Below are 12670 nucleotides of genomic sequence, written 5' to 3'. Positions count from 1 at the left end.
CCTCGCCCACCCTCCTTACATGCTGTCTCATCTCCAGAACTATTTTCATGCTTTGGTACCCTCCAATCTTTCAGTCTCTACCACAGAGTGCGAACAGTCGGTATACGTACAATCTCTCTCTTTCATAGCCTGACACGCTTCACCCAGAAATAGATCTTCCGTATTCATCCACTTTCTATCATATGTCAGGCTCTTGTTTTTCATGGATGAATAGTATTCCAGGAAGTATATGTGCCACACTTTTTCAATCCATTCATCTGACCATGGATATTTGGGTTGGTTCCATGTCTTAGCAATCGTGAAAAATGCTGCAATAAACATAGATGCGCAAGCACTTTTCTGACTGAGTATTCTCCTGTCCTTTGGGTAGATACCCAGGAGTGGAATTGCAGGATCATGTGATAGATCTATTTATAGGTCTTTAAGGAAGCTCCATATTGTTTTCCACAGTGGCTGGACCAATTTGCATTCCCACCAACAGTGTAGGAGAGTTCCCTTTCACTGCGGCCCTGCCAGCATTTATCATGTTTTATATTTGTAATCTTCACTATTCTGACAGGGGTTAGGTGGTCTCTCGTTGTGGTTTTAATCTGCATCTCCCTTATAATGAGGCATGTTAAGCATTTTTTCATATGCTTTTTGGCTGTTCTTATGTCTTCCTTAGAAAGTTTTTTGTTCAGCTCATTTTCCCATTTTTAATTGGATGAATCTTTTTATTTTTTTTTTTTCAGCTAAGCTGCTTGATTGAGTTCCCTGTGCATTCTGGTTACCAGTCCCTTATCTGGCACATAGCTTACAAAAATATTCTCCCATTCTGAGAGCTGTTGATTTACACTAATTACTGTGCCTTTTTCTGTGCAGAAATTTTTAATCTGAAGTAACACCACTTGCCTATTTTGGGAATTATTGCCTGTGCTTTGGGGGTCTTATTTAAAAAGTATTTGCCTGCCCCAATGTCTTCCAGAGCTTATCCAGTGTTTTTCATCAGTAGTTTGAGATCTCACGTTTAGATCTTTGACCCATTTTGAGTTGATTTTTGTTAATGGTGAAAGATGGGGGTTTAGTTTCATCTTTCTGCAGGTGGATACCCAGTTTTTCCAGCACCATTTGCTAAAGAGGTTTTCCTTTTCTCACCGGATTGATTCGTATCCTTTGTCAAGAATCATTTGGCTATATGTTCTGGAATTTATTTCTGGACTCTCTATTCTGTTCCACTGGTCCACCTTGTCTGTTTTTATGCCAACACCATGCTATTTTTTTGTGTCATTTTCATCGTCTTTTTTAAGATTTTCATAGTTTTCCTTGTAAAGGTGTTTGACTTTCTTGGTTAGGTTTATCCCTAGGTATCTTATACATTTTGTGGCTATGGTAAAAGGAATTATTTTCTTCAATTATACCACAGTCAGCTTGCTATTCATATATAAAAATGCTATTGATTTTTGGATGTTGATTTGGTAAACTGCCACTTTATGGTATTCATTTACTAGAGAAGTTTTTAAATGGAAACATTTGAGTATTCTAAGTATACCATCATTTCATCTACAAATAAAGATATTTTCAACTCTTCTTTGCCTATTTGAATGCCTTTTATATTATTCTCTTTTATTATTGCTTTGACCAAGAATTCCAGCACTATGTTTGTTTTTTGGTTTTTGGTTTGTTTGTTTTTTTTTTTTTTTGGAGAGGTTTTTTCGCTATAGGGCGCGTGCGCTCGCCAGACAGACAGAGAGAGACAGAGAGACAGAAAACGAGAAATCATCTCCCAGGGGAAATGGCCACGCCGCAATCCCTTCTCCTCCATTCTCCTCTTGGGATCTTGGCCACACATGCACACACGCCTGGCGTGAATTTTAAGCCACCAGGTCCGGGACGCGAACCGCAGTCAACTATGTGGGAGTCCAGCGACATAGCCATTACGCTAACTGCTGGTTCCTCTCTGATGACATTTTTGTGTTTCTATTGCATCTGCTGTAATATTGCCTGTTTCGCTGTGATTTGATTAATCTGGTTCCTTTCTTCTGCTTAATCAATCTAGCTAATGGTATGTCAATCTTGTTAATTTTTTAGAAGAACCAGCTTTTGCTTTTATTTATTTTCTGCATAGTATATTTATTTTCTATTTCATTTATTTCACTCGAATCTTCTTTTTTTTCCTCCTGGCATTTTTTTTATTTCTTTGTTGCTGTCTTTCCAGTTCCCCGCAGTATGATGTTATCTATTTGCCACCTTCCATCTTTTCTATGCATACTAACTGCTATGAACTTCCCTCTTGTTTTTTTTAAAGAATTATTTATTTAATTTCATTTATTCATTAATTTATTTTAATTTGACCAGAGAGAGAGACACACACACAGAGAGAAGGAAAATGAGAAAGCAAGCCACCAGGTCCAGAACTCAAACCGTGGTAGACCATATTGGAGTGTCCAGCTCCTTAACCACCACGCCATCTGCTAGTCCTGAATTTCCCTCTTACAACTGCTTTTCAATGTCCCCTAGATTATAGAAACTCATGTTCTAAGTATCATTTGTTTCCATAAATCTTTTTATTTCAGTCTTAATTTCTTCAGTAGTTGAGAAGTCATTCAGAAGTAGGTTGTTTAGTTTCCATGTGTTGGTGTATTTTCAAGGGTTTTTCCTGAAATTATTATCAAGTTTAATTGCATTATGGTCAGAGAAGATGCTAGATATAGTTTCTATGCCTTTGAATTTGTAAAGGCTTGATTTCTGCCCGATCGTGTGATCAATCTTTGAAAAGGTCCCATGAGAAGGTGAGAAAAGCATCTATTGTGTGGTTTTAAGGTGGAAGGTTCTACAGGTGTCCATTAACTCCAGTTGACTTATGATGTCATTTAGATCCTGTATCTCTTTGTTTATTCTCTGTCTAGAGGATCTGTCTCAATACTCTAAATGGAGTACTGAGATTCCCAGTAATTATGGTATTGCAGCCTATCTCTCCTTTTAGAACTGTCAGTCTTTCCTTCATGTATTTGGATGCTCCTGAGTTGGGTGCATAAATATTTATAAGCATTATGTCTTCTTGATGAATTAGCCCTTTTACTAGTACTATATAAGGCCTTTGTCTATTATCACAGTTTTGTCTTTAAGTCTATATTGTCTGAATCAGTATTGCGACTCCACCCCCTTTTCTTTTTAATAAATTTCTTTTTTTTTAAAGAGTTTTTCTAGGGGCTAACAAGTGGCATGGTGGTAAGAGTGCTGGACTCCCACATGGCCAACCATGGTTCAAGTGAGAGAGTGAGAGAGAGAGAGAGAGAGTGAGAAAGCAAGCTGCCAAGTTCAGGACTCGAACCGCAGTCAGTACATAGGACTCCAATGCCCTTGACCACCACAACACCTGGTGGCCTGCAACTCCAGCCCTTTTTAAATTCTATTTGCATAGAATACCTTTTTTTTTTTCTTTTTTTTAGAGAACTTTTTGCTATAGGGCATGTGTGCTCGCCAGAAAAACAGAGAGAGACAGAAAACAAGAAATCATCTCCCAAGGGTGATGACCACGCCACAATACATTTTCTTCTCCATTCTCTCAGGATCTTGGACATGCATGCTGCACCCAGCATGAGTTTAAGCCACCGGGTCCAGGACTCGAACTGCAGTCGACTACATGGGAGTCCAGCAACATAGCCATTACGCCAACTGCTGGTCCCATAGAATACCTTTTTCCAGCCCTTACCTTTTAGTCTATGTATGTCTTTATCCATGAGATGCATTTCTTTTTTTTTTTTAAAGAATTATTTTATTGGGGCCGGCAGGCGGCATGGTGGTAAAGGGAGTTGGACTCCCACATGGCTGACCATGGTTCAAGTCCTGGACCTAGCAGCTTATTTTCCCACTTTCTCTCTCTCTGCCCCTTTCTGGTCAAATCAAAATAAATAAATAAATATAGTTAAATAAAACTTTTAAAAAGAATTATTTTCTTTAACTTTATTTATTTATTCATTTTAATTTGACTAGAGAGGGACAGAGTGTGTGTGTGTAAGAGAGAGAGAAAGAGAGGGTGGGAGGGAGTGAGAAAGCAAACCACCAGGTCCAGGACTTGAACCACGGTCAGCCATGTGGGAGTCCAGCGCACTTAACCATCACGCCACCTGCCGACCTGAGGATGCATTTCTTGTAGGCAAAGATTGAAGGTTTCTGATTTTGTATCCATTCATCCAATCTGTGTCTCTTGATCAAAGAATTTAATCCATTAACATTCAACATTATTATCGATATTTCCAGGCTTGTTTCTATCATTAAGTTAGCCATATTCTTGGGGGTTTTTGTTCTCCCTTCAGAACTTTCAAAGAGCTGGCAATCTGGAGTTGGTAAATTCTTTCAGGTTTTGTTTATCTGAGAATGTTTTTTATCTTTTCTTCCCATATAAAGAATAATTTTGCTAGATACAGTAATCTTGGTTGAAACTGTTTTTCACTTAACACTTTGAATATATTTCCCATTCTTTCCTTGCCTGCATTGTTTCCAATGAGAGATCCAATACCTGATGGGATAAGCTTTGTAAGTAATTTGACATTTGCCAATTTTATTATCTTGTCTTTGTGGTTTTGGCCAATCTGGCTATGATGTGCCTTGGAAAAGATCTTCTTGGGTTGATTCTATTAGGAGTCTTTTGTATTTATTGGGTCTGGATATTTGAATGCCTCTCAAGGTTGGAAACTTCTTCCAAGATTTCATTGAATAGATTATCAATGCCCTTATTATTTTCTTCACCATCTGGGATACCAATCATCCAGATGTTTGGGTATCTAGTATTTCTTGTATATTGTCCTCATTCTTGGTTATTTTCTCAGTTTTTTTTTTTTTTTTTAGAGTTTTTTTGTTTGTTTGTTTGTTTGTTTTGCTATAGGGCGCATGAGCTCGCCAGACAGACGCAGAGAGACAGAAAGCGAGAAATCACCCCCCAGAGGGGATGGCCACGCCGCAATCCCTTCTCCTCCATTTTCCTCTCGGGATCTTGGGCACGCACGCACATGCGCCCGGCGTGAGTTTTAAGCCACCGGGTCCGGGACGCGAACCGCGGTCGACTACGTGGGAGTCCAGCAACATAGCCATTACGCTAACTGCTGGTTTCCCCTCTCAGTCATTTTGATATTTTTTTCTAGGTCAGACGTTTTGTCTTCTACATTCGAGATTCAATCTTCTGCATGATCTAATCTACTTGTAATACTTTTGAGGGAGGTTTTGATTTCCTGTCTTACAGTCATCTCTAACAAATTCTTTTGATTCTTTTTTATGGTATCTACTTCTTTCAAATCATGAAAGGATTCCCTCATCTCCTGGAGCTCGCTATCTCTTTTCTCTTGCATCTCATTTAGTTTTGACACGACAAATATTCGGAATTGTTTATCTGTCATTTCCACGAGTTCCAAAGTATTGTCTGGACTAGGAGTCAGTGTTTTCCCTAGGGGGAGAGAGATTTTCTTGGTTTCTCATATTTCTTGTGCTTCTACAATAGTGTCTAGGCATCAGGTGAATTATACACTTCTCCCTATCTTCTTCAAGTTAATCCTGAGTTTCAAAGACGAGCAGGAGGAGGTCCTCGGAGATCTCTCTGTTGCTCTACTTCTCTGATGCTCACCCAGCAACCTGCACTGTTGTCTCTGGACTGAAATGATTCAAAGTCCTCCCAGTTTCTAGAAAACAGCTGCACCTGGGGCTGAGCTGTTGAACATCAATTGAGGAAAAGAGAAGGGCTTGCCTGGTGCCAAGCATGTCGCTGCACCACGTGCTCAGGAAATGCTGAAGTCTGAGTATTCAGAGGCGTGCGGCAGGGAAGGAACCACAGTCTCTCTGCAGCTCAGCATCCCTACTGCTCAGTGCAGCCAGGGCCGTCGCTGAGGTGAATGTCCTGATGGCACAGGGACCAGGCAAAGACAAGCTTCTCCAAGTCCCAGTGAACACACCTGAGAGTTCCAAAGCATGTGGGGAAGGAGAGGAGCCACTCTTTGCAGTTTCCCTCCCAGCACCAAACGTCTCACCATGCAACAAGGCCATCTGGGGCAGATGTCCCCATGGTACAGGGACCTTCTCCGGGTCATTTTATTTATGTATTTGTTTATGTATTGCAGACTCCTGTCCCCACAACAACAATTAGGTGAGTAGACCTCCTCCATTGGACACATTCTATGTGAATTGATAGGAATGACATCTGCTAATCAAAGATGAATTAGGAGGTTTTTGTCTATTTAGTGCTTCTTGCCAAAAAATTATTAGTGTCTCTCCTAGCCCCAGGATAAGATTTTTACCATTAAGAAAAAAAACCTTTGTTCCTTGAGTATATATTTTAGTTTTCAGAATTGCATTATTAAATCTAGTTGTATTGGTAATATAGCAAATTTGTTGATTCATGAATTTCTGAGGAGTCATTCTTAGAATGAGAACTTTGGAGAGTTAGAATTGTAAGAATGTATTAAAGTGCTCTGGCTGTGGGAGAGAGTGGTGAAGACTGATCAGATCTTCACAGTTAGGCCGAGATCACTCCCTATGTCTCTAGGTGTCCACGGCTGAAGAATAGGAGGTCGTGAGAGGAAAAGCAGGTCATTCACATTCTTTTGTTCATTTTGAGGATTTAGTAGCTGTCTGCTTTTATTCCAGAAGATGCGTGTATGCACTGTATGTAAACATAGCTATAGACAAAGAGATGTGAGTAATCTAAACGACAATTAGACATCATCTCGTCTTATTCAAGACACTTAATCACCGTCACCTAATTTTACAACGGAGAGCCAAGGACAGGGCTGTCCAAGTTAATTTTTTTTTTGAGAGGTTTTTGCTATAGGGCACGTGCGTTAGCCAGAAAGACAGAGAGAGAGACAGAGAGACAGAAAGCAAGAAATCACCCCCCAGCGGGAGATGGCCACACCGCAATCCCTTCTCCTCTATTCTCCTCTCGGGATCTTGGGCACGCACGCACATGCGCCCAGCGTGAGTTAAAGCCACCGGGTCTGGGACTCAAACCATGGTCGACTATGTGGGAGTCCAGTGACATAGCCACTACGCTAACTGCTGACCCCTTTAAATTGTACTTAAAAGTAGTTACTTTATTGTAATTAATTTAAGATGTAATAAGCTCAGGTGCCTCGGGGCTCCCCTGCGGGTCAGTGCTGGTCTAGCTTTAGCAGATGCCAGAGTCCACGGTCTTTCCAGCACACCGCACTCATCACTAAGGCTTTCCATACGCTACCTGACAGGATTACGTCCTTGAGACGTTAACTGTCAACACATCATACATTTTTTAAGCTTATTTTAGAATAAAATTGGAATTAAAACTGTTACTGTATAAATGATTCGTAAGGCTATGACTCCAGAGTAGGGGATGTCTTGAAGTCATATAGATAATTTCTAGAACTTCATGGGGTGGAAAGGGATGACAGAAATACAGAAAATAAACAAGCATTTTGGTTACCTCTACGCACATGAGCAATTCCCGAAGGCAGCTCTGACCCAGGCTGTAAGCAGAATGTCCAAGCAGGTGCTTCCCCACAGAGTGTGTGCGGAGGATGAGCCAGAGAGTCTCTCAAGCATTTCCTAACACTCCTGTCTTGCCTTTTAGCTGTGCCTCCCTGTGGTCGTGTCTCTGTCAGCTTTCACCATGTCAGCCCAGCCATGTGGTGTCTGCATTAGGGAAACACAATCAAATAGATTCTTCACGCACCTGGTTCACAGCATGAAGACAAACCTGCCCTTGCTGTCACGTGGTGCCCTCTGTTTTCTCTCTCCGTGAAGCTGCTCCTCAGCCAGATCTCGCCTCCCAGCACGTTCTCAACTTACTTCTGGATCTCGGCTTTTCCCTTCTGTATTTGAATTTCAATAAAGTCATTCGATATCACTGTTTGGGGGGTCACTATATCTTTTTGGTAAGCAGATAATGGCCCCAAAGATGTCCATGTCCAGATCACTGAAACTCATGAGTATGATCTCTTATGTGGCAAAAGGGATGCTGCAGGCGTGACTAAGGCGAGGACCCTGAGATGGGGAGGTAGCCCTGCCTTATCCAGAAAGGCTGACGGAATCACAGGAGGTTTTCTTTCTTTTTTTTTTCTTTTTTTGTTTTCTTTTTTGGAGAGATTTTTTCGCTATAGGGCACGTGCACTCGCCAGAAAGACAGAGAGAGACAGAGAGACAGAAAGTGAGAAATCACCCCCCAGGGGGATGGCTACGCTGCAATCCCTTCTCCTCCATTCTCCTCTCGGGATCTTGGGCATGCACACACACACGCCCAGAGTGAGTTTAAGCCACCGGGTCCGGGACTTGAACCGCAGTCGACTATATGGAAGTCCAGCAACATAGCCATTATGCTAACTACTGGTCCCCACAGGAGGCTTTCTAAGGAGGAGAGGGAAACAAAGGAAAGCAAGTGACCTAATTTCTGTATAAATAGTGGTGATCAATTGTGCAGAAAAATGACTTGAGTGGAAACTTAGGTTAACACGGGACTAGGAGACAGAACAGCCTGTTGCAGTGGTTAATTCGTGTTCTTATGCTACACCACAAACAAGATGAGGGGGCCAAATGGCATGGTGGTTACGTCACTGGACTCCCACATGGCCAACCACAGTTTGAGTCCCAGACTCTGTGGCTTCAAAATCATATCAGGCTTGGGAACCAGCAGTTAGCGTAATGGCTATGTCGCCGGACTCCCACGTAGTCGACTGAGGTTCGCATCCCGGACCCGGTGGCTTAAAACTCACGCCAGGCACATGTGCGTGCGTGCCCAAGATCCCGAGAGGAGAATGGAGGAGAAGGGGTTGCGGCGTGACCATCCCCCCCTGGGGGGTGATTTCTCGTTTTCTGTCTCTCTGTCTCTCTCTGTCCGTCTGGCAAGCGCACACGCCCTATAGCAAAAACCTCTCAAAAAAAAAAAAAAATCATATCAGGCTTGTGTTTGTGTGTGTGGACACGACCCCAGGTAGAGAATGGAGGAGAACAGGGTATGGATTACGGTGTGGCCATCCTCCCCAGGAGGTGATTTCTCACTTTCCCTCTCACTGTTTCTGTCTCCCCCACCCCCAGCAAGTATACTCATTCTACAGCAAAAACCTCTTAAAAAGAAAAAAATTGGGGCCAGCAGTTGGCATAATGGTTATGTCGCTGGACTCCTATACAGTCGACCACGGTTTGAGTCCCAGACCCGGTGACTTAAACTCACGCGTGTGTGCCCAAGATCCCAAGAGGAGAATGGAGGAGAAGGGATTGTGGCATGGCTATCCGCCCCCCCTGGGGGGGGTGATTTTTCACTTTCTGTCTCTGTCTCTCTCTCTGTTTTTCTGGAGAGTGCACGCACCCTATAGCAAAAACCTTCTTAAAAAAAAAAAAAAAGAAAAAGAAAAAAATTAAGGACCAGTTGATGGAATAATGGTTACGTCAATGAACTCCCATGTAGTCAACTGTGGTTTGAATCCTGTATCTGGTGGCTTAAAACTCACGCCGGGCACGTGTGCATGAGTGCCCAAAATCCCAAGAGGAGAATGGAGGAGAAGGGATTGCAGTATGTCCATCCCCCCGGAGCTGATTTCTCACTTTCTGTCTCTCCAGCAAATGCACACACCCTATAGCAAAAAAAACTCTCAAAAAAAAAAAAGAAGAAGAAAGAAGGAGAATAGAGAATAAGGGATTGTAATATGGCCATCCTCCCTGGAGGTGATTTCTCACTTTCTGTCTCTCTATCGCTCCAGCACATGCACACGCCCTATAGCAAAAATCTCTCTAAAGATAAAAAAAAAAAAAAAGGAAGAAAGAAATTTTTAAAGGGTCAGATAATCAGAGTAATGGCATTGGCTGGGTATTATGTCACTAATGCATTAATTTTTTTTCCAGAGGCCATGTGTACTCAACAGAGAGAAAGCATCCCCCAGTGAGGCACTATCACACAATTTCTCCTCCTCCATGTCCCTGTCCCATGAGAATCTTAGGCATTCATGGTCCCCTTAGTGTTTCGCATGTCTCCGGAGCCAGGACTGGAACCAGTGGTTGGCCATGTGGGACTCAGCTCCCAGGGCACAGCATTTCATCCCCAGGGTGGTCCTAAACCATTTTCCAAGTCTTCATCACTTAAATACACCTACTGATATATTAAGTGTAAAGTAAAATGACATGCTGTTCTCAATGTCCTTCAAAATACACACTTAGAAGTGGAGGTAGAGTTGTAAGAGATTATTGACAAAAGAAAAGAAGTAGGTCCTTGGAGAGACAGGATGAAAGTAGGGACAGGCGCCAAAGACCCAAAGAATAAAGGCGTGAATTGTACACCTGCGAGCACTAGGGGGCAGTAGAAGAACACATCTTAATGCCCAGCCCTAAAACTAAACATCTGCGACGTCCTTTGTCTTAACTCAGGATTGCCCAGAAGAGCCTGAGGCCAGAGCGTCTACTCCTGTGGTTAATTTAGGGAAGAGGTCAGAGTGGGGAACCAGAAAGAGTGAAATAGAGAAAGAGGGAAAGCCAATCCAATACTTGAATATTGGGCTGGCTACCACTTGGAGTATCTGTTCGACTATGAATCGGGGAGGAGGAAGGGAGGGCTTTGGTGCAACCAGGCAGAATGCACTCAGAGCTGTCCCAACAGAGGGACAGCCCCTGGGGCTGAGACATCTATTGGCTCCCATCTCCCTTCCTCAGGACTCCCTTGGGTTCAGTTCCTTCCCATGGTCAGGTCTGTACATGCACCAGTACAAATGGCCACCTCGGTCTGTCGGCATCCCACCTACGGCAGCAGAGAAAGCCTGTGGTGCCTCATGAGTTAAGTATTACTGTTAATAATTTTTGATTGGTTTTTACTACTGACCTCAGATGGCACACAGCTAAAATACATAAGTTAGAAGGGGGCTGGCAGGTGGCATGGTGGTTGGGGCACTGGACTCCCACATGGCTGAAGGCAGTTCAAGTCCCAGGCCTGCAGGCTTTCTCTCTCTCTCTTTCTCTCTCTCTCTCTCTCTCTTTCTCCCAAGCACACATGCCCTATATAAAATAAATAATAAAATAAATAATAAAATCAACTAAAAAATAGGGACCAGCAATTGATATAATGGCTACATCGCTGGACTCCCATGTAGCCGACCACGGTTCGAGTCCTGGGCCCAGTAGCTTAAACTCACTCCCGGCATGTGTGCATGTGTGCCCAGGACCCCAAGAGGAGAATGGAAGAGAAGGGATTGCGGCATGGCCATCCCCCCAAGGGGTGAGTTCTCATTTTCTGTCTCTCTCTCTCTCTCTGTCTTTCTGGTGCATACACACGCCCTATAGCAAAAAACCTCTCCAAAAACAAAAAAAAAAAAAAATTCAACTAAAAACTAATTATTTAAAAAGAAAAAAAGAAGAAGTTAGAAGGTAGGTAGGAAAAAAAAGAAAACAGAAATAGGACATGGAGAGGAAATAAAAGAAATTTTTAGGAAATTATATAAAAAATATAGGAAGTGATCCCAACTAGGCCACATGGTAGGAAGAGAAGGATGTTGATGGAAACTATAAACTTCTACAACCTATTATTTATTATTTTCTACTTTGACACCTCAGGAAAGACAGTAAGGAGAAAAATAGAGAGGAGAGGCAAGGGACAGGCCTTCAGAAGAAGACTCCCCCATGGCTCCGGAGAACTAGTGATTTCAGGGGAAAAAAGAGAAATGAAGATTTTCTACTGACAATTCAGCCTCCAGCCCACAAACTCAAGTGGTAGGGAGCCCCTCCAGCCTTCTCTCTGTCTCCTTCTCTGCCTCTCTCTGCCTCTGTCTCTGTCTTCTCATTTTTTTGTAATTTTTCTTTTTTAAAATTTTTTAAGGTAAAGTATCCTCTTGGCTTTCACCCCCTCCTTTATCTCACTAACAAATCCCTTTCCCCCGCCCACCTAGGAGAGGCAAGGGGCAGGCCTTCAGAAGAACACTCCTCCATGGCTCCTGAGAACTATTGTTTTTTTTAAATAATAAATTTTTTGGTTGTTTTTTTATTTTTTTTTCCTTCTTTTCCTCTATGTTTATTTGTGGAGTTTTTTGTTTTTCTTTTTTCTCTCTCTCTCTCTTTCTCTCTCTCTTTCCTTTTCTTTTTCTTTTATCTCATCACTCTGCTCCTCAGCCTCCATTCTCTGTGTTTCTAGACGGATCTAAGGGAATCATAACCAAACATGCAAATACTTTTAGGGTTAACATATTTCTCAATATCTACTGAATCTGCTGCACAAAAGGGTAAAAACAGAACAGCAAAGGGATTTCAGATCACCTCCTTTTGCACGCTCCTGAATGCTCAAATAGAACTTCAAGAATTAGAAAGAAACACACCATCCATCAGATGACTAGAAATCACCACGGGGCCACAAGAAATATGAGAAAGCAAGAAAATACCTCTCCTCCAAGGGAAAAGAACAACTCCTCTTTACCCACAGACAGTTCAATGGAAATCATGGAAATGTCAGATAAAGAATTTAGAATATTCATAAAGACGAAGCTAACAGAGATAGAAGAGAAGAGAGACAATAAACTGCAAAAGAGGCAGGAGAAAGGAGCTGACGAGTTCCAGGAGGTGAGGAAATTCTTTCAAGATCTAAAAGAGGAATTACACACTTTAAAAAAGAATCGAATGGACCTGTTAGAGATGAAGGCTATAATACAAGAAGTCAAAATCTCCTTTGAAAGTATTAAAAGCAGACTAGATCATACAGAAAATA

Source organism: Tupaia chinensis, unplaced genomic scaffold (genome assembly GCF_000334495.1).
Source record: "Tupaia chinensis unplaced genomic scaffold, TupChi_1.0 Scaffold000673_1, whole genome shotgun sequence".
Taxonomy (NCBI): Eukaryota; Metazoa; Chordata; class Mammalia; order Scandentia; family Tupaiidae; genus Tupaia; species Tupaia belangeri.
Note: the sequence above shows the minus strand (reverse complement) of the source record.